This window comes from Miniopterus natalensis, chromosome 7 (assembly GCF_054644295.1).
Source record: "Miniopterus natalensis isolate mMinNat1 chromosome 7, mMinNat1.hap1, whole genome shotgun sequence".
NCBI classification, from domain to species: Eukaryota; Metazoa; Chordata; class Mammalia; order Chiroptera; family Miniopteridae; genus Miniopterus; species Miniopterus natalensis.
Genome location: NC_142087.1, coordinates 19,705,123 through 19,725,243, shown reverse-complemented (window position 1 = coordinate 19,725,243; position 20,121 = coordinate 19,705,123). Strand labels below are relative to the sequence as shown.

General features: G+C 41.5%; 1 pseudogene; it reads left to right on the top strand.

Moving 5' to 3' along the window:
- The first annotated feature begins 7,723 nt into the window (after window positions 1–7,723).
- LOC148092717 (protein FAM50A pseudogene) lies at window positions 7,724–19,687 on the top strand (annotated as a pseudogene).
- Window positions 19,688–20,121: the final 434 nt, after the last annotated feature.

Below are 20,121 nucleotides of genomic sequence, written 5' to 3'. Positions count from 1 at the left end.
CATTGCTCTCTGTGTATGCTGGATGCAAGCTCTAGACCTTCATTAATCCAGATGAGCTTAGCAAAACAACTGATGTCTGACCTGAATTTCTGCCCTTTGATAATTGAAGGCAGACACGTTGATGTGTGTTGTTGCATAAGCCATGCAGAGAAATGACGCTATAAATCCCAAGCAATAAAATATATTGCAAAAGAAATAGATCATGGAGTAAAGACAGGTTACAAATGCAATACATTTTTAAAAAATAATTTGTAAAACATCATGCTCCCCTTACTGATGTTTTAGATGTAACTGGCCTCATGCTAAAAAATACATCAAATGGCCTCTTGCCTTTATATAATATGCCAAATCTAAAGAGTCATAGGCTCAGTATTTTAAAAGGACATTTGTATGTATGGCATTGCTGCACTTGTGTTTCAAGAAATAAAAATGTTCTGAGCCAATGAGGGTGAATACGTTAATTTTGCAGCTCTGTAGGTAGAATGAGGCAGCTTATTCTCCAAATGGACCACTCTCAGCTGCCCTCCTCTGGATCAGTCTCCTCTCAAGTTCCAGATACCCAGAGAACTTCTTTACTTCTTTACTGGGTTGTTTGCCAACGCCTGAAAATTAAGCATGCAAGAAACAGACTGTCACTTCTACTCTACTCCGTCTCCGTCGCCAAATATAAACAATTATGGAAACACAGCAATGTGTCAGGTTCTCTGGTACATATTATAGTGCCTGGCAGGTGTAATAGAAGGAAATGTGCTGGGGTCAGATGTACTCGGTTTAAACTTCCCTGACACTTACTAGTGTGACCGTGTTCCCTTCCTTCAGAATGACTTCCTCCTACTTCTTAGTCAAAAGTGGCAGCTATCATTTATATTTTCAGGAGGCTTACAAGCTAGAGGGGAGAGACAAAACTCACAAATAATTGTAACTCAAGGCTTAAATGATGCTGTAAGAATACACAGAGGTCTAGGGGAAATAAGAGAAAACACGATGGCTTCCCCTGTGGGTAAGGGACTGGATTAAGAAGAGCTTTATTGAGATGACCATGTTCTAGCTGGAATGAGATACATAATGAAAGACGAGACAGTTTCTGACTGAATGTCAATGGGAGGACATTTCAAGTTGACTGATAGATTCAGGAAAATTTGGAAGGAAAGGAGATATTTTGTATGTTTGTTTGTTTTGCCAACATGGAGCTCTACAACATAGGTATAATTTAGGGCATTGCTACTCAAAGTGTGGTCCACAGACCAGAAGCCTCAGAGGAGCTTCAGTCTCACTGAATGAGAATCTGCATTTTAACAAGGTACCCAGGTGATTCTTATATACAGGGAAGGTTCAGAAGCACTGGTTTACTGTGCATAAAGAGTATCCTCAAAGATAAGATCAAACAAAATATAAAATTCTAAGTTCAAAAGGCCATTAGGAACTGTCTAGTTTGACACTTGGTTGAGGAAATTAGTTAAAAAGTTGATTCTGAAAGCTTAGCTTTTTTTTTTTTTAGTAACACCAATGTAGAACTTTTTTCACGGCATCATATTGATAGCTTTTAATACCAGATTCAGGGTTTTAACATGATGTATTAGGAAGCGGAGAGCAGTTGATTTCTAATTAGATGAGTGGGAGAAAAGTAACTGGAATTTAGGAAGATAAATCCAGTGGTAAAGTATAGCATAGACCTGAAGGAGAAAGAACCTAAGCCAGGAAGATATTTAAATAGGCTTGGAGAGAGTCACAAGGAGAGAGGTAGAAAAGTGAGCAATACTTGGAAGGCGACATTCTTTTGTGGTAAAGCTTATGGATATATTTGACTCTCCCTTGACTCTCTCCTTGCTCCAATCCATCATATAAAAAACACCACAATATTTCGCAAATAGTAGTTCTACCAACCCACTTTTCCCTCAAGAATATTTAATGGCTTTCTGTGGCCCAAAACAGTCAACCTACCTACCGTGCTTTATGTTCAGCCCACTAACCACTGCCTCCATGATATTATCTCCACCTGGGACATCTTTGCTTCTGTTTACTAATTAACTAATTCTAACTGTTCATTCTTTCATTCACTCACCCAATAATCCATTTACACCACACATATTTACGTAATCTCATTGTGTGTGCTAGGCTCTCTGCTATGAGGATCCTTATGATACACTCATCTTCACAGAGCTTAAAGTTGAGCAGTTATAGAGGTTCTGCTACATATTGGGCGTATAGCTGGATGTGTAAGATAGATGGGAGATGCGGTGCCTAACCTTAGATGGACGCATATTCTTGATAGTTGTGCTCAAGATGGAAATGGTGGACCCAGTGATATTAAATGACACTGCATATTATGGTCTGCTACTTTTGTTAACCTGCTACCGTTAACATGTAGAGATTTATTATAGTAATGAGGGTATCTTTTTCTGTATGCCTATTTATAAGTCCTGTTCAAAGAGGGAAAATGATAAGATACATTTAAAACCAATGTCAAGATACGGCAACTTTGGTCTATTGGGTGATAGAAATGCAAGATAACTTGTGTAATTATGCTGAAAAAGTAAATAACTATATATATAAAATTGATATTATTATTTTTTGGATAATATTCATAGAAGAAGTAGATCTTGCTTCAGAAGGACTTCATTCATACTGTTTATCTGTAGTGCAAATCCTTAAGCTATAAGTATCAAAGAACTGCAACTAACCATGTGCATCAGAGTAGGAATCATGCCACCATTCAATGATATGCGGCTTTTGTCAGAAATGGACCAGTTCCCTCATAGTGACCAAAATATTAATGATACTTCCTAACTTTTCTCAGATTGTTTCGTGCACCCGTGTTTTATCTCACCCTCATAAGAACTGAGGAAATTCTTGCTAATAAGCAGTAAAGCATGGTAAAAACCAGTGATGTAGATATTTGATAATTTTCCAAGGAACAAAACTTAATTCTATGCCTTGCCAGTCTATTTAGTTAAATAGTAGGAAATCCTCCAAAGATTTATACTTGGGTGGAAGAACTTGTCTCTTTATAGATGCTGAAATTGTAGAGCAAAGCATTCGTTTGTCTGTTAGTTCTGAAGGAATCTTACTGAAACTTGTGAAATGTGAGTGATGACTTAGTGCAGTTTGAAAGTCCTGTTAGGGGACATTCGTTGTACTCCCCTGGATTTAATATCAGTCTGCTGTTGGGTGAATAAATGCTATTTTGGGACATTTTAATTCGGGCACAGCTGGTTATCTAGACTGTCTCTTTTAAGTTCAAGAAGCTCTGTATTATGCTTTGACCTTTTTGGAAAGAGAATAATGAAGAATCAGCACACTCTAGACTACACCCAACTCTGCAAAAGCCTTTAGAGGCAGAGAGGAATAACTACAGGGCACGACCTCAGGGGCTGGATGTGCGAGATAAGAAAGAGAAGCCCGAAGCTGAGTATGGAATCTTTCTGAACCCATTCAGAGGGACAGAAAGATGCTACTTAGCGAGATTAAGGTGATGTGTGGGAGGGGGGAACAATGTATATTTTTAGAGCTATTCTTTCATTTCTTGCATTTTTAATACACTTACTGAAGGACATTCTCAGTCCATGACTTCATTTAGTTTCCAGAAACTTGATTTCCTCTTTAAATTTTTTCCCTAAATGAAGGCTGAATAATCCCCCAAATTAATCTATTCTTTTTTTTTTCTTCTTTTAAATTTCCAAGTTTTCAATAGCACAGCTAGATGAAGAATTTTTAGGTCAAGAATGTTTAACATCATGGCTCTCAGATAACATACTTCCAAAATATGTGGGCAAATATTAGGGGGGGAAAAACAAAATAATGAGAGATATTTTTATCTCCAAAATAAATCTTATTTTTTCAAATGAGAGAAAAAAGACCATACCTTAAAAATGTTTCTTCTCCCATAAATTGATTTTTCTTTAGAGGAATCAATATTACCTTCTGTAAGTTTTATTAAATTAAAAGGAAGACATCACAAAAGTAAATACAAAGGAAAAACCCTGAAAGTCATGTGTTTTCGTCCCTTATTTTGGACAAGAACAGCTATAAATCAAGATATAGATTTACTTACTAGCCGCTTACAGAGCCATGACAGAACCTAAGGGGTTGAGAAAGAATTTCTTTGACAGGAAAGTCACATTGAGATACAAAGCAAGGAGGACTCCCAGGAGACAGTTTATGAAGTGGACTGGACCCTCTGGGAGTCACACTCCTCCCATGGAAGAAGGTCACTCTTAATACAGCCACAAGTGCAGTAGCCTCCAAAGGCCCATCTAGGGACCTGCATCTGTAGGAAGGTTTCCCCATGAATATTTTGTAACTATCAATTTGTGCTTTTTTTTTTTAATCCTCACCTGAGGATATTTTTCCCATTGATTTTTTTAGAGAGAGTAGGAGGAAGGGAGGAGAGAGGGAGAAAGAGGAGAGAGAGAGAGAGAGAGAGAGAAACATTGATGTGAGACACATCGATTGGTTGACTCCTACACTTGTGCCAATTGGGGCTGGGGATCTAACCTGCATCCCATGTATGTGCCCTTGACTAGGAATCAAACCAGCTACCCTTTGGTGCCCAGGCTGATGCTCTAACCACTGAGCAATGTTGGCCAGGGCCAATCTGTGCTTCTTAATCCCTTCACCTTTTTCATGCAACCTCCAAGCCCCCTCTCATCTGACAACTGTCAAAATGTTCTCTGTATCTATGAGTTCGTTTCTGTTCGGCTGAATTGTTTATTTTGTTTTTTAGATTCCACATCTAAGTGAAATCTTCTGGCATTTGTCTTTCTCTTTCTGACATATTTCACTCAGCATAATACCCTATAGGTCCAAGCATGTTGCACATGGCAAGATTTCATTCTTTTATTTATGGCTGAGTCATATTTCATTGTATAAATATACCTCTTCTTCTTCATCCATTCATCTATTGAGGGATACTTAGGTTGCTCTATATATTGGTTATTGTAAATAATGCACATGTCTTTTTGATTTAGTGTTTTGAGTTTCTTCAGGTAAATACTTAGAAGCAGAATTGCTCAGTTCTTTGTCTCTTGTTATAAGCCTTTGTTTTTAAGTCTCTTTTGTGTGGTATAAGTATTGCTAACCTAGCTTTCTTTTTGTTCCATTTCCATTTCCATGAAATATTTTTTCCATCCCTTTACTTTCGGTTTGTATGTGTCTTTCAATCTGAGGGAGTCTCTTATAGACAGCATATGTAAAAGTCTTGTTTTTATATCCTTTCAGCCACTGTATGTCTTTTGATTAGAGCATTTCATCCTTTTGCATTTAAAGTAATTATTGATAGATGTGTATTTATTGCCATTTTATTATTTATATTTGATTTTTTTCTTCTTCGAGAAGGCCCTTTAACATTTCTTGTAACTCTGATTTGGTGGTAACAAGCTCTAGCTTTTTATTGTCTGGGAAGCTCTTTATTTCGCCTTCAATTTTAAATTATAGTCCTGTTGGGTAGTGTAGTCTTGGTTGTAGGTCCTTGCTTTCCATCACTTTGAATAGTCCATGCCATTCCTTCTGGCCTGAAATGTTTCTGTTGAGAAATCAACTGACAGTCTTATGGGAGCTCCCTTGTAGGTAACTAACTGCTTTCTCTTGCTGCTTTTAAGATTCTCTCTTTGTCTTTAACCTTTGGCATTTTAATTATGATGTGTCTTGCTGTGAGCCTCTTTAGGATGCTCTTGTTTGGCACTCTATGCTTCCTGGACTTGTATGTCTATTTCCTTCACCAAGCTAGGGAAGTTTTCTCTCATTATTTTTTTGAAGTAGGTTTTCAATTCCTTGCTCTCTCTCTTCCGCTCTGGCACCCCCATGATGCAAATGTTGGTACACTTGAAGTTGTCCCCGAGACTCCTTAAATTATCCTCATTTCTTAAAAAATTCTTTCTTCTTTTTGCTTGTTCTGATTGGGTGTTTTCTGCTACTTTGTCTTCCAAATTGCTGATTCGATCACTGCTTCATCTATTCTACTGTTGATTCCTTCCAGTGTATTCATTTCAGTTTTTGTATTCTTCATTTCTGGTGGTTCTTTTTCATGGTTTCTACATTCTTTTTTATGCTGCTGAAGTTCTTGCTAAGTTTCTTGAATATCCTTATGACCATTGTTTTGGACTCTGTACCTGGTAGTTTGCTTGCCTCCATTTCTTTTAGTTCTTTTTCTGGAAATTTCTCCTGTTTTTATCTGGGACATGTTTCTTTTTCTCCCCTTTTTGGCTGCCTCTCTTTGTTTATTTCTATGTGTTAGGTAGATCTGCTATGTCTCCCAGTTTTGGTAGGGTGGCCTTATGTAGTAGGTGTCCTGTAGAGCCCAGTGGCACAGCCTCCCAGGTTACTCAAGCCAGCATTCCAGGTGCACCCCTCCCCCCACCCCGTATGGACTGTGTGCATCCTCCTATTGTAGTTGAGCCTTGATTGCTGTTGGCACATCAATGGGAGGGATTGACGCCAGGCTGACTGTCTATAATAAATAGTCCTGACTACAGTGGAGGAGCTGCTGTCCAGGAGCCAACCCCACAGAACAGGACTTACTTCAGTGGGACTCTGGTGCCTGCTGAGTCCAGCCATTGAGTGTGCCACTCGTCGAGGTGATTGGGTAGTGCTCATCCATGGTCAGAAGCTGTCCACCAGGTGCACTGTCTCTGGGGCCTCCTGGAAGGTGCAGGCTAAGGTCAGCCCCTGCCTATACCCAACCCAGGGCCACCTGGCAGGAGCTACATAGAAGTCTGCAGGTGGCTGCTACTTGTGCTGAGCTTGGAAGTGCCCTGGTGAGGCCAGGCTGTGAACTGAAGCCAACTGCTGCTAGTGCTGGGCCTGTGGCCACTTAGCAAAAGGTAGTACAGGGAACACCAAGGCCAGATGCTGCTTGTTTGGAGTTTGTGGACTTTTGAAACATTTTAGGAAATTCCCCAGCATGACCCAAAAACAGGTTGTATGGAAAAGCATTGGAAACGACTTGGGTAGGTTGGCAAGTGGGGCGGGGTGGGGTCAGCAGTGTTAGCCAGGTTGATGGAGACTCAGATATGGTACCACTTGCTGGCTATGTGGGAAGGAGGGCTCAACGAGGGAACAATGGCCGGAATACTTCTTTCTGGGAAAAAGTTGCCTCTCTAACTCTTGCTGCAAAGCTAGCAAATTCAGTTCCTCTCCTATGTCTGTGGTGCCTTTCAAACTGCTGCCCCAGTGCTGGAGCTCAGTTGAGTGAATTAGATTAAGTCTGTGCATGAGGAGCCCTTTAAGAATAATGCATGGGACACCAGCAGCCCTCCCTCTCACTCAGCCACACTCCCTGCTGGTTTCCACAGCCAGAATTTATGTGGATTTCTCTTCCCAGCACTGGAACCCTGGGCTGGGGAGGCCTGGTGTGTGCTGCAGCCCCTGGCTTCTCAGTGGGGACCTCCAAAGTGGAGATGTCCCTCCCAATTTTTAAGTGGCACACGGGGTGTGGGACCAGCCCATTCTGCACCTCCCCCCCCCCCACACACACCTGCTTAGTGGCTCACTTTAAAAATCTAAAGTGAGATAGGGTAGGACAGGGTGCCCGCACATTCCTTGGTGGTCAACTTCATGGTGTCAGGGTCTGCTGACTGCAGGGACGTGGCAGTCACTGCAGCCACTGATCTTGCCAAGCTGCTGTTGCTATTGCTACTGTTGCTGTCGCCACTTCTGCTGTGGCTGAGTACAAGGCCACTGTAAATGAGGCACATTAGGTGCAAGGTATAAGGATGCATGCCATGCCATGTACTTGATGAGGGAGTGGGAGAAGCAGTGCAAGCAGGTGGAGCAGATGGAGCATCGGATCATGGAGGGGAGCATAAAGAAATCCAACATTGACAAGGAATTCTCTGCACTCTACTGTGCCATGGAGGCAGAGCTCACTCCCGGCACCATGGTGCTTGTGGCCCTGAAAGTCAGGAAGGCCGAGCAGGAGGCACTGGAGAAGGAACGGGAGAAGCAGCTGGCCAAGGAGGAGCAATAGAATGAGCCGCAGCTGAAGCTGGAGACGCTGTGAGAGAAGGAGGCAGGAAGGGGGAGGCCAAGCGGAAGGTCTGCAGCCTCCCCTTCACTGTGGAGGAAGAGAGCAGGTGGGCGAGGAGGAGGGGCAGGGAGGGGGGAGGAGGAGGAGAGAAAAAAGAGGGAGGAGGGGAGGAGGCCATATATGAGGAGGAGTTGGAAAGGGAACAGATCACCACGGAGAGGAGGAAATTGGGGAGGAACCCAGATGTGGACACGAGCTTCTCGCTGACCCTGGGGAGGAGGGGCATCGGCCCCTGGAAGAGCTGCGGCACGTGTGTGACCTGAAGCAGGAGATCAAGGGCACGGACACAGGTCGCTTTCAGCACTGGGCTGGCCCTGGGCACCGGCGGACGGTCAAGGTGAAGAAAGGCCGCAGGTGTGGCTCTTCCCGCAGAAGGCACGTGGGGTCCTGTGCGGAGGCGTCCGTGAGCTCAGGTGGGCCGGGGTGGAGCAGCAGCAGCTCTTGCACATCAAGGAGGCCTCAGTCACGCCCCCCTGCCCAGCTTCTACGTGCTTGTCACCAAGGCAGAAGGGTGGGCCACTCTTCCCTTTCGACGCTCACGAGGAGGTGTGGCAGCTCAGGGATGCCACTGGGAAGGATGTCACACCAGGCAAGGTGGAGCTATGGAGCTGCTAAGAGCAGAAAAAGCACGTCCCTGCCAGCTGCTGGGAGCCCTGCGACCCGAGAAGTGAGACAGGTACACAGCTGGGGGCTGGGGCGGTGGAGCGGGCTTGTTCTGTGTACCCTTAGTTACAGGACTTCTGTTCAGCTCGACTTCAGGCGCTTCTGAGCGATGGCTGTTCTGTGGTTTAGTTGTCATTTTGATGTGGCTGTGGGAGGAAGTGAGTACCCCGTTTACCTATCTGCCGCATTCACAGGAGGCTCGGAAGATGTTTTCTGTACGTGTTTTCTTTTTCTCCATCTCATTTTCATTTTCAGTCTCCTACCCTATCACCTGCCTCTATTTCTGGCCCCCAAGTACCCTTCTTGTTTTACTTTCTGGTTCTCTAATGCCATCAACTCTCCCTCCAAGGTTCTTCTTGCTCTAAAAAAAAAAGAGCATTCATGGTATCAACCATTGGTTGACTGGATCAATGATCTCAAACTAAACTCTTCAGGTAAGAGAGTTCATTATTTGAAACTGTTTTCCAAAATATTTATTTTGGAAAATTTTAAATCTACAGAAAGTTTGCAGAAAAGGTAAAATTCATCCTTATACCTTGCACCAAGATTCACTGAGTTTTAAACTCTTACCATATTTGTTTTAACTCTCTCGCTGTCTCTGAGAGTCCATTTTTTAAGTTAAATGTATTCAGTGGACCCTGATCATACATAAACTTTGGTTATATTTCTACTTATTCAAGTTAATGATAACAGTTCCTGAAATACATTTGGGAATGAAGCAGACACTCCATCCTCGTAGCCCCATCTCCCAGGAGTTCCAGGTATTCAGAGAGAAAGGAAAACCTCATTGAGGTGTTTTATACTAAAGTGTGAATGAAATCTAACCACCTGTGGGAGTATTTGCACTTAGCAATGACGTTGTTAAGCCACTTAAATCTGTAATAGAGGATATGGTGTGGGTATGCTAGATGATTACTTGAGGAACAAACTTCTGACGATGCTTGCTTCCTCCAGTCCAAAATTATGTCCTCTGAACCGTCCCTGCCATGGGATGTGCATTTTAATTACACACTAGTATTCCCTGTGTTCCTAATTTCTCTTTAAAAGTGGCCCTGTGGCCTGGATGTGGCAAATCAAGAGTGGGGTACAGACTTTGAAAATCAGAACTGATCCAGGAAATCCATTTTGTGGGTGGTTCTTGTATCTAAATGTCTAAGTGACATAGTCATCTCTTTGGGATAAATTATGGTTTAGAAAAACAGGCAAATATTTGCAACCACAAATCACTGATCTAGGTATGGGGAGCCCCTCCACCATGTATTTCATAAAGCAAAGCATGCCGGTGTTCCTGTTGCCCTCAGGGACTTTGGTTACATGTGAATCAGAGCTTGGGCTTCCTCTTAGACGTGCTGACCTGGGCCTCCCAGCACAGCTGCAGCCTCCTAAAGAGGGTGCAATGGAGTGATCCTACATATCTGATGAACCACAGGATGTCAACAAGACACACCCGTTGTCCCACATTTGGCAGGCTCTAAAAACAGAATGTAGCAAAGAGCTGCAGCCGGCCAAACCAACCCTGACCGTAGTGAGAGGCGCTTCCAAATGGGTGCGGCCAAGTGGGTCGCATTGAGAAAGAACAGGCCCTGGGATAAATCTGTTCAAGAAAAGCAAAGCAGGGCCGAACTGTCACAAAGAATGAAGGCGCCCTGGACCCTTTTGTCCTCACTGGGGTCTGAGAGGGAGGTGACTGCACAATATTGTCGCAGCCTCTAGCTGTTTCCTTCCTCTGAAGGATGAGGACGCGGTTGACACTCACGTTGGCCATTCCACACCTCACAATCCAAGGCAGGGGGAGGTCCTTCAGTTGCAGCTTGATGAGAAAGGCCCAAGTAACTTCTAATTGAGACTCAAAAAAAAAAAAAAAAAAGTCACTTCCCTTAACTGCGATTCATTTTAATACACAAAGGAAACAGGAGTTCGCTCTTCTTTTCATCGGAGGTGGGGCTGTTTGTTTATCCCTCGTTACACACACACAAGCACAGGCACGACGCACACACGTTCGACTCGCAGGCTGATACTAAGACTCCGACGTGAGGCAGTGTGACAATGACAGATGCCTGTGACTGCGCGGGGACGCACAGTGTTATCCCGCATCGCATAGGGCAAAGGAGGAAAATGAGTGCTCGTTGAGCCCTAGCTGGTTTGGCTCAGTGACAGAGCGTCGGCCTGTGGACAGACTGAAGGGTCCCGGGTTCGACTGTGGCCAAGGGCACGTACCTCAGTTGCAGGCTCGATCCCTTCATTAACCAACGTCACCCCAATAAATTTAACTTTAAAATCTCAAATTTAAAAGAAAAGAAATACGAGAAATAAAATTCTCAATATAGTTAACAAATTTTTAAAAACCCCACTATGGATGATGCTTTTTTCCATGAGTCCTACAGGGCAGGTGAGGTGAGCTGCAGCACTGATTCCATTGCAGACTTTCAGATTCCAGCTCATAATACAGCTACATCTTTCCTGAGTGGTTTGGGGAACGTTAATGTCTGATGAGGAAACGCTACTGGTACAATTATCATCCTATAACATGACTTCAATCATGTTACCTGCACAACAAATTACATCTCTTTACCGTGTAACCCCCGGACTGGTGTTCAAGTACGTCTCCCATCCAACTTCTTTCTAGATTCCTCTTGCCTCCTCTCATGTCTCCAACTGGACCTTCCATTAAATGTGACTTTCGTCAGTGTGCTATTGTTTTTGCACGTATTCCTTAAATTGTCATTAAATCTTACCCTACCGTTGAGGAAATGATTTGTAAGTCTTAACTCAAAACTCCCTCCCTTTGTTTCTCCCAGCTTCTCTTCCTTCCACACATAATTATTTAGTGCTGGACACTGGGCTAGGTGCTAGGGATATAGAAGCTCCCAATTTTGGTCATTCAGTAATGAGCTACTTGTCTCTAAATCTCCTGGGCCCTTTTCTGTTCTCATCATCAATACGTGTTTCTCCCATTAGAAGACCAGCAAACAATTTCGAAGGTGATGGGGGCCGTTTTCTTTTGTTCACAACTTTGTTTCCACTTGTCTGTGTTTGCCACACAGTAGGTATTCCGTAAACTGAATGAATGAATGAATGAATGAATAGATGGGTAAGCACTCGGACTGATATTAACCGTAGCAGAAATACTGTGGTTTTTCTTAAGAAAGGAATGGTTTACCAGAATCTTCATCTTTGTGTAAAAGATGGAGAATACTTGGGCAAGGCATAGGCTCAATTTAGAGTAGCTGATGCTTTTCTGTCCTTGCTTCTAAGTAACTGACCCGAAGTGGACTAGAGACATGGCAGATAGAACTTGAGTCACTCAGGGAATTGAAATTGTTGAACTTTAGAAATCAGGAGTGATTCATCTTATTATTTCCTTGGAATAAGGTCTAGGGATCAGAATGCTGTTGCTCGTGTTAGACAACAGAAGAAACAAGAGTTACATTCACCTTTTTAAAGTGATATTACATGTGTTCACTTTTGAACAGAAAATAGCGTCTTTAGGTTAACTATCTCATTTCAAATTTATTTGAGTTATACACTCTTGGTTACCTAGAATATTTGTAGGCAAATATACAAAACGAATGAAAACAGAGATGCTCCACGGAAAGTGAGTGCTGAGTAGCTTAGTGGTGTTAGAAGATTCTCAGCGCTTTCAATGATACTATGTTGGCTCCAAAGAAACCCCAGACTTCATAGCATTTGGTATAAAGACCCTGCAGTAGTTTATGAGAGATGTGAAAATGTTGGTTAAAGGGCAGCAAGCTTCAGTTATGCAAGATGAATAAGTTCTGAACATTAGTGTAGGGCATTGTGACTATAGTTGATAATACTGTGTTGTATGAATACAGTTGGCTGAGTAGATCTTAAGCATTCTCGTTGCACACACACAAAAAGAAATCAGGTGACGGTAACTACGTAAGGTGATGGATATGTTGAACACCTTGATTGCGGTTACTTCACCATGTATATCAAGTTACTTCACAGGCATCAAGTTGTACACTGTAAATATATATATTTTTGTCAATTATATCTCAGTAAAGCTGGGGGGAAAAGAGGTGTGAGAAAATGTCAATGCTTAAGATCATTGGACATTGTAAATATATATGTGACAGGATAAAAACTTCTCTGTGTTGCTCTAGTCTCTGGAACCATTTGCAAACAAGAAGAAACAAAAAAGTTGAAGACCATGAACCCTTCAGACTATCAGAAAGAAAACATTCAGACTGTAAAATAAAGACATACACAAATCATAGAGAAAGTTAAAAACACACATGAAGCATTAAAAACAGAAATTAGATCATAAAATTTGGTAGTGGAACTAAGAAAATACACTCATCTTAGCAATAAATACATATAAAAAAACATACTTGTTAAAAGAAAAATATTCTCAAATTAGATTTTAAAAATCAGAACCTTATTAAACTCTTTATATGTAATGCATTTAAAATGACATAAATATATATAAAAGTAAATAATGGGCAAAGACACAGGATAAAAAGGGAAAGAAAAGGCAAAAGCAGGGGTTATAATATCCAACAATGCTGAATTCAAGAGACAAGGATGGTCATTCACAAATGAAAGTGGCATCATATTTTTAAAACAAGTAGCAGCCTTGAAAGCTGAAGGCAAGCAGACCCTAGTCCCCTAGTGGCAGGGGGCTTTTAACTTTTATATGCTTCATTCAGAAGAAAGCACACTAAATGTGCAAAAATAGTAAAGTTATTTAAAATATAAGCATATAAATAACATAGTTAATGAAGTATGTTAAATTATATAATCAGGAAATCAGACATTTCTTCTTTCATCTACACATGAATTATTTACAAAATCGTAACTGGTCACAAAAAATTTCAATGGCATTCTGTGCTCATTATAAATCTAGAAATTTTTAACAAAAAAGAAATGAACCTTACCATAAAAATGTTAAAGAAACTTTCTCATTAACTCTTAGATCAAATATAATATTGAAAATTAAGCTAAAACACACCTAGAAAAAGTTAGGATAGTAAAAACCTATACATCAAAACTAAAACAGTGTGGTTAAAGCAGACCTTGGAGGACAACTGTCAGTCTTAATTACTTAGTGCACTAAACCAGGAAGAATGGGGAAAAATTCAGTATCTAACCCAAGAAATTTTTAAATAGTCAAATGTAAATAGTTAATGTAAATGTACACACATTAATAATCCAAAGCTGATTCTTTGAAAAAAAGCTAATAAAATAGACAACTCATTAACTAAAAATATCAGGAAATGAAGTAGAAATGTATGAAATTATTTTGAAAACATTGAGAAATAACTATGGATTGACAAAAATCACAATTACTCTAGAGAGTGATTTTCTTAGCTTTATGCAAATACATTTGAGTACATGGATGAAATGCATGATTTCCAAGGAAAAATTTAAACATGACTCCAGAAAAGATAGTCCAATTTCTATGGAATAAATTGATCCTCTACAAAAAGTTCCTGTTCACCTTCCCTTGTCTCTTTCTAAACAGTGCTGGAGCATATGATTTTATTTGTTGAAAGATAAATTGAGGCATATTAAAATATTTAACTTTATTAAAGCAAAAATTGATACAAATTGGGCAGTGACAAACTGGAAGTGGTTAGGAGCGCTCCGCCAGTTGGAGCCAGGAGAAAGACTTTTACAGGGAACAGGCAGAAGCCAAGCAAGGCCATTATTTTATTGGCTTGATCTTTCTGAGGTGGTGGCCTTAGCTGGGAAAGCCGAGGTGGCTGTTTGTCATTGGTTGTCCTTAGATTTTGACGTCTTACCCTTGAGGCATTTACAGGCTTAGGTTTAGGTTTGCTTATGTATGACACTAAGGCATTTAAACCCACCACAATCTAGTGACCCCCTTGCTTAATTCATTTAGCATTATAAACATGAATTCTCACAAACCTTTGAGAGACAGAGAACTTCAAGGTTAGTTAAATTGGTTTAGACCTTAGAGAGTGAAGTAGAACTTCCAAATTTCTATTTTGACGTCAATATAACACAGAAAAAGCTAACATCGTGACAGAGATTATGATAACTATGGACAGTTATAATTGTGCATGCTCGCATACAACTACACTATTAACAAATAAAGTCTAGCACCATTTTAAAAGAATAATAAAACTCTAAGTGGGATTACCCAATAAGGCAAAGATGTCCATTAACAGCATCACTATTCACAATTTTTCTACAAGTATAAAAGTAAATGTAATGTGAGGTTTTGAAGTATATATCATGTGTGTCCCCATTTGTGTATATCTGTATATGCATAAAAATTTTGACAAGTGCACACAAGAAGTGGAGTGGGGGCTAAAGACCTGGCGTGGGAGAAAGACTTAGCTATGAGGCCTCATCAAACCTAATCAACATTTATTAAAAGGCATATCAGTATTGCGTATAATACTCAAGAGAAATAACCTTGCCAATTAAATTATGACACACCATGCATTTTGATACTATTATAATTATTAATAACGATTCTTTTATTTCAGAAACATTAAAATATGAAGAATCTTAGGATTTATGAAAATTGGTGTGATTGTATATCTTCATTAGTCCTTGAAGTTTTCACAAATATATTTGTTACCTTTTAATTGAGAAATAGCCAAATAAAATTTTAGTATCACTGCAGGATGAATAGTAAACTACGGGCCTCCTCAAACATTGTGAGTGGGTATTTTCAGTTGCCCAGATTCTGATTGGAAGAGGAAACTGGTAAGGGACCGCCAACCTGCCTTACCTCCGCCCTAATGCTGACGCCTTTTAATACCTGTCGGCTTCTCGCAGGAGGCTGCTGGGCCCCTGGCCGGTCAGGACTCTTCGAAGCTCTGCTTCGCGTGTCCACCAACCTCGGCTTGGGGTTCTGGAGCCGAGCGACTGGCAATAAGAGGAAAAATGTGAGTAGAAGCCACATCCTGGGAGGTCTTCGGGCCACCTGCAAAGTGTCAGCTTTCTCTTGTTGAATGAAGCGGAGCCATCTGATTGAGGCGACTCTAATTCTGCGGTGGCCTGTGTAAGCAAGCCGGACCCTAAACCTGTAAATGCCTCGAGGCTTGGTGCTGATGTGCTAAGGACAGTAAGGACAGCCAGTTACACAGCCAGCGAGGCTTTAGGCTACGGTCCATCAAATAATTTTTATTTTTGCTTCCGCACTTCACAGCATCAGTCTCCCCCCCAGCTCCTGTAGGCACCGGGTCCCTAACCACTTCTGCCTTGGCACTGCCCTATTCGAGTTGATTTTTTTCTCAGGTAAACTCTTCACATTCTTAATATACTTCGGTTTATCTTTTGACACTCTCAAGGGAAGGTTTTATGTAGTGACTGTCATTGCAATTTTGTGACAAAAGCCATATTGACGGTTAGATAGCATTTTGGTCCCAATGTAGAAAATCGGTTAGAAGGGAAATGGAGGTCAGAGACTCAGACTCGTTTCCAGTCCCAACATGTGTGTGTCCAGATCTCTCCCAAGCAGGACTAACCTTATGAGTAGGCTGAGTAGGGAATCCATTCCTCAGTGGGTGGAAATTTAAGGGATTCTGAGAAGTTGGGACCTAAAACTCACTCCCATTATTAACAGTGATGGGGTCTGATTGTCTTCTATGTCGTAGAAGCATTTTGTGACCTTGAGAACTTGTTTCTCATGAAACACTTTGTGACACTGAGATCTTTTGCTTTGGTAGAGTGACTTATCAAATATTTCCCGAATTCCTGAAGGCAATTGTACTAAGGGACATAGGTTATAACACAACTTAGGTTCAATTAATCTTTAAATGAACAAATGAAGGGAATAAAGGAATGAATTAAAAGAGATAAGAGATGTATGGGTATTGGGGGATGTTCGAGGGGACAGCAGTTGTCTCTGAGAAGGGAAATGAGAAGGTTCTGAGCCTAAATTGCCACTTTTTACGGATTTGCTGAGGCCAGCCCTACTATGTAAAAGTACTTTCTATCCAGAACTATTGGAAGTATCCCAGATCATTAAAAAAAGTAAAGAAAAAACAAAACAAAAACCAAGACGAAGAGTTTACTGGCCGTTGGTAGAGGCATAAGATGAAGCTGTTCTATTTAAAAATAGAGCAGTCACAAAAGAAATCCTAGATTTTCTACCTCTCCCTTTTTATAACACTCCTCCCCACTATTGCTTACATAACCTTTATTGTTTGTTACACTTTGCCCTACATTTTTCTTCATGGTCTGGGTTTAACCTGGAGTAAAACAGGGAGAAAACAATGTTTTTTTCTTTAAAAAATATTCCTTACTAAACACAGGAACTGCCCCAAATGTCCTTGGAAGCTGGGCTCCCCATGAATTCAGGCTCTATTTTTGAAAGTCAAAAGGATTCCAGGCAGGCAGGTTTGGTTTAGATAAGCATCCGGATTTGGGGATGGTTATCTGAAGCCCTGCCTGTCATTACATTTCACAGCAATGAAAGAACATCTACTCTTAGGTTCTAAATCAGTGCAGAAGAGTCAATGAACGTCTCAGCTTGTTTGCTTGCCCAAGTCACTGTAATATTTCCCAGACTTTCACTTCCCCTGTCCAAGTGTGTGGATATCAGTGCTTCCCATCCTGTTTGTAGATAATATTGCTTCCTACTCTCTTAACTGATCCTTAAAATAGAGGTCAGCATGAAAAGGCATGCTTGTTGTTCCTCATGAAGGGCATTTGAATACTGAGTTCCAGATGCTAAGAAGCTAAAATAACAAAGGGAGTTATTTGGAAGAGAAGGTGAGAAAGGTCTTATCATCAGGTAGCATTGCAAGACTCCTTAAATTGAAGCGTAACTATCAGGAAAAGCATTCAGAGGTAATGGGGTAGAGTGAGAGTGAATATAATCAGAATGAATTAGCTACAAAAGGGAATACCTTCTGTGGGATTAGTTCCCGGGCAGCTGTGTCCTGCTCCAAGAAAGTTATCAGATAGAACTCTGACCCCAGAGCCACAGAGCCACAGAGTGGGCCTTCAGGGTGACTTCTAAGATGCAAGTAAAATTCTGTTTCTTGACCTGGGAGCAGTTACAGAGGTATGATTAGAGAAAATCCATCAAGTTTATGACATGTTCATCTTTAGGCATAGATGTTATAGGTCAGTAAAAATAAACCCGTTACCTATTTATTTGGAACAATTACAGGAAGTTGTCACAAAAAAAATCTCAGAAACAATGGCCCATTTCATATCCCACTCAATACTTACCCCCAAGTTTTCTTCTTCAAAAATGTTTTCCCCAGATTGAGTTTTAGAGTGTCCATCCATAGATTTTTTGCAAGATCTGTTGGGGAAAATGAGTCATGGGACTGTGTTGGATTCATTGTTGTTGCATCCTGAAAAGTCAGAGGATGGTGAGAGAGACACCTCCACATGCCATGAATATAAAACAAGTACGGATTGTGCCTGCCTGCAGTGGCCACTGGCAATGCTGTTAGGAGCTTCTGTTATCTCCTGTGCTAGAAGGTTGGGAATGTCATCACGAGGTGCAGTCAGGATGTGGGCAGCTATACAGCAACACACTGCAGGAGGAAAGACCTAGAAACCCTTTTTTATTGCTCCTCAAGCTCTTTTTCCTACCCCATGTGTCTCTTGAGATACTGGCCTGGTGGGCATCTTATTATGGGTTATGACTGATTTCTTTGAACAGTTGTCTCTCTGTTGACCGGTAACCCAGATGTATACCTTCTCCACTGATTCTCTTTATTCCTCTAAACTCTGGCTGCCATTCCAGTGCTGGTGTCAAAGCCAGTACAAGGCCGGGTGGTCCAAAGCAGGAATTTCTAATTCAAATGAACTGTCAGTGAGCTTCACCAAGGAGTTTACTTCCAAATCCTGCTTGTGCAAAGAAATGATGTTTTAGGAATTTCAGGAGGCTATGGATAATATAGTTGAGTAAGGAATGAGCAACCACCTGGCCCTTCTTCATAGTTTTTGCTTTTCTGAGTATGATGGTATGAACTTGGCATTTTATTCTCATAGCCCTTTTCTGTGATTAAAAACTGTTTACTTTATAGTCACAAGCAGATGAGAGAATGCTCATAGTTGATATTTCTGGATGAAAGGTGTGCTATATTTTAGTGATATCTTAAAGAGAGGCTAGCTCTCAAAAGACTTACCTGATGAACTTATTTTGAAGTCCGGCTTCAAAAAGTTTGGAGACTTTTTATTTTTTAGAATAGGTTTTTATTGATATTTCTCAAGAGGAAGGGAGAGGATTAGAGAGACAGGAACATCAATCAGCTGCCTTCTACATGTGCCCTGACCAGGAATAGAACTGTGACCTCCTGGTTCCTAGGTCAATGCTCAACCACTGAACCACACCAGCTGGACCACCCCTGTTGACTTCTAATGCCTTCATTAATACAACTGAGATGTGATAGCAAGAAATTCATATCCAACTCTGTCTGGACGCAACCCTCTGCACATCAGAGTAGAGACTTTTGGTCACATGTGAAAGAGCCCCCAAAATGAAACAAGCTTCTTTCAGATTATTCTAAAATCAGTCCGCAGCCTGGAAGGTCCTGAGCTGAGGCTGGGGCTTGCAGTGTGGCCTACCTCGACTTGCAGGGGGTAGTAGCTCCTTCTACAGTTGCTACATGAGCCATTTCTACCTTCATAACTATAGTCCCAGATATGTGCAAGGCATCAAATACAGTAAAAGCCAAAGAAACTGAGATACAGGAGTGATTAAATTGCATATGTCTTTAAACGTACGTTTTTGAAATGTATCCAAGTACTGGTAATTCTGAGCCAAGCCCCCCAAAAGGAAACAAACACTTAACTCCATTTTATCTTGAATCTCACTGCCTTATAGTGACACAAAGATGTACTGTGCTATGGCAGATGCTGTTGGTGCCTTATCAGGATGCCATTTGCCTTCTAGCGCAGCCAGCTGCTCTGAAAGCTTGCCGCTCGCGGTTCATCGCTGCCATTGCTTCTCAAAACTTCCCCTTGGTCGGTGGGATCCATTCCACTCAGCAGTGCACGGGAACTGCCATTTCCACTGGCGGAGATGCCTGCTAGTCAATCAGCAAATGATGAAAGGGTACAAAGCCCTACCCTTTTGCCTCCAGCTGTAACCGAGCCTGGGGTGCCATTTAGATTCCAAAGATCGCAGGGGATCAGGCTGAGGCTTCGACGGCTGGTGAACCACCAGTCTGCATGCTCTTCCCCTTCTGCTTCCCTCACTCCCGCGTAGGTTTCTCCTGAGTGCATTCCCTTAGTGAATCATTCTCCACACACAAACACATCCGGCTCTGCTTCTAGGGACATCACCAAGACTCACGCCCATTGAGGGCCACCGGGCGATCCTAGGAGGCTGAGAAGTAGAGGCAGATAGTCGAACGAAGAGGAAGTGGTAAAATTAGTGATATGGAAGAGGGGCATTTTCAAAACTAAAATCTTATTTTGAAAAAGAAAGAGGGGAGAGAAAAGTAGTAGGGCATATTAGCCAGAAT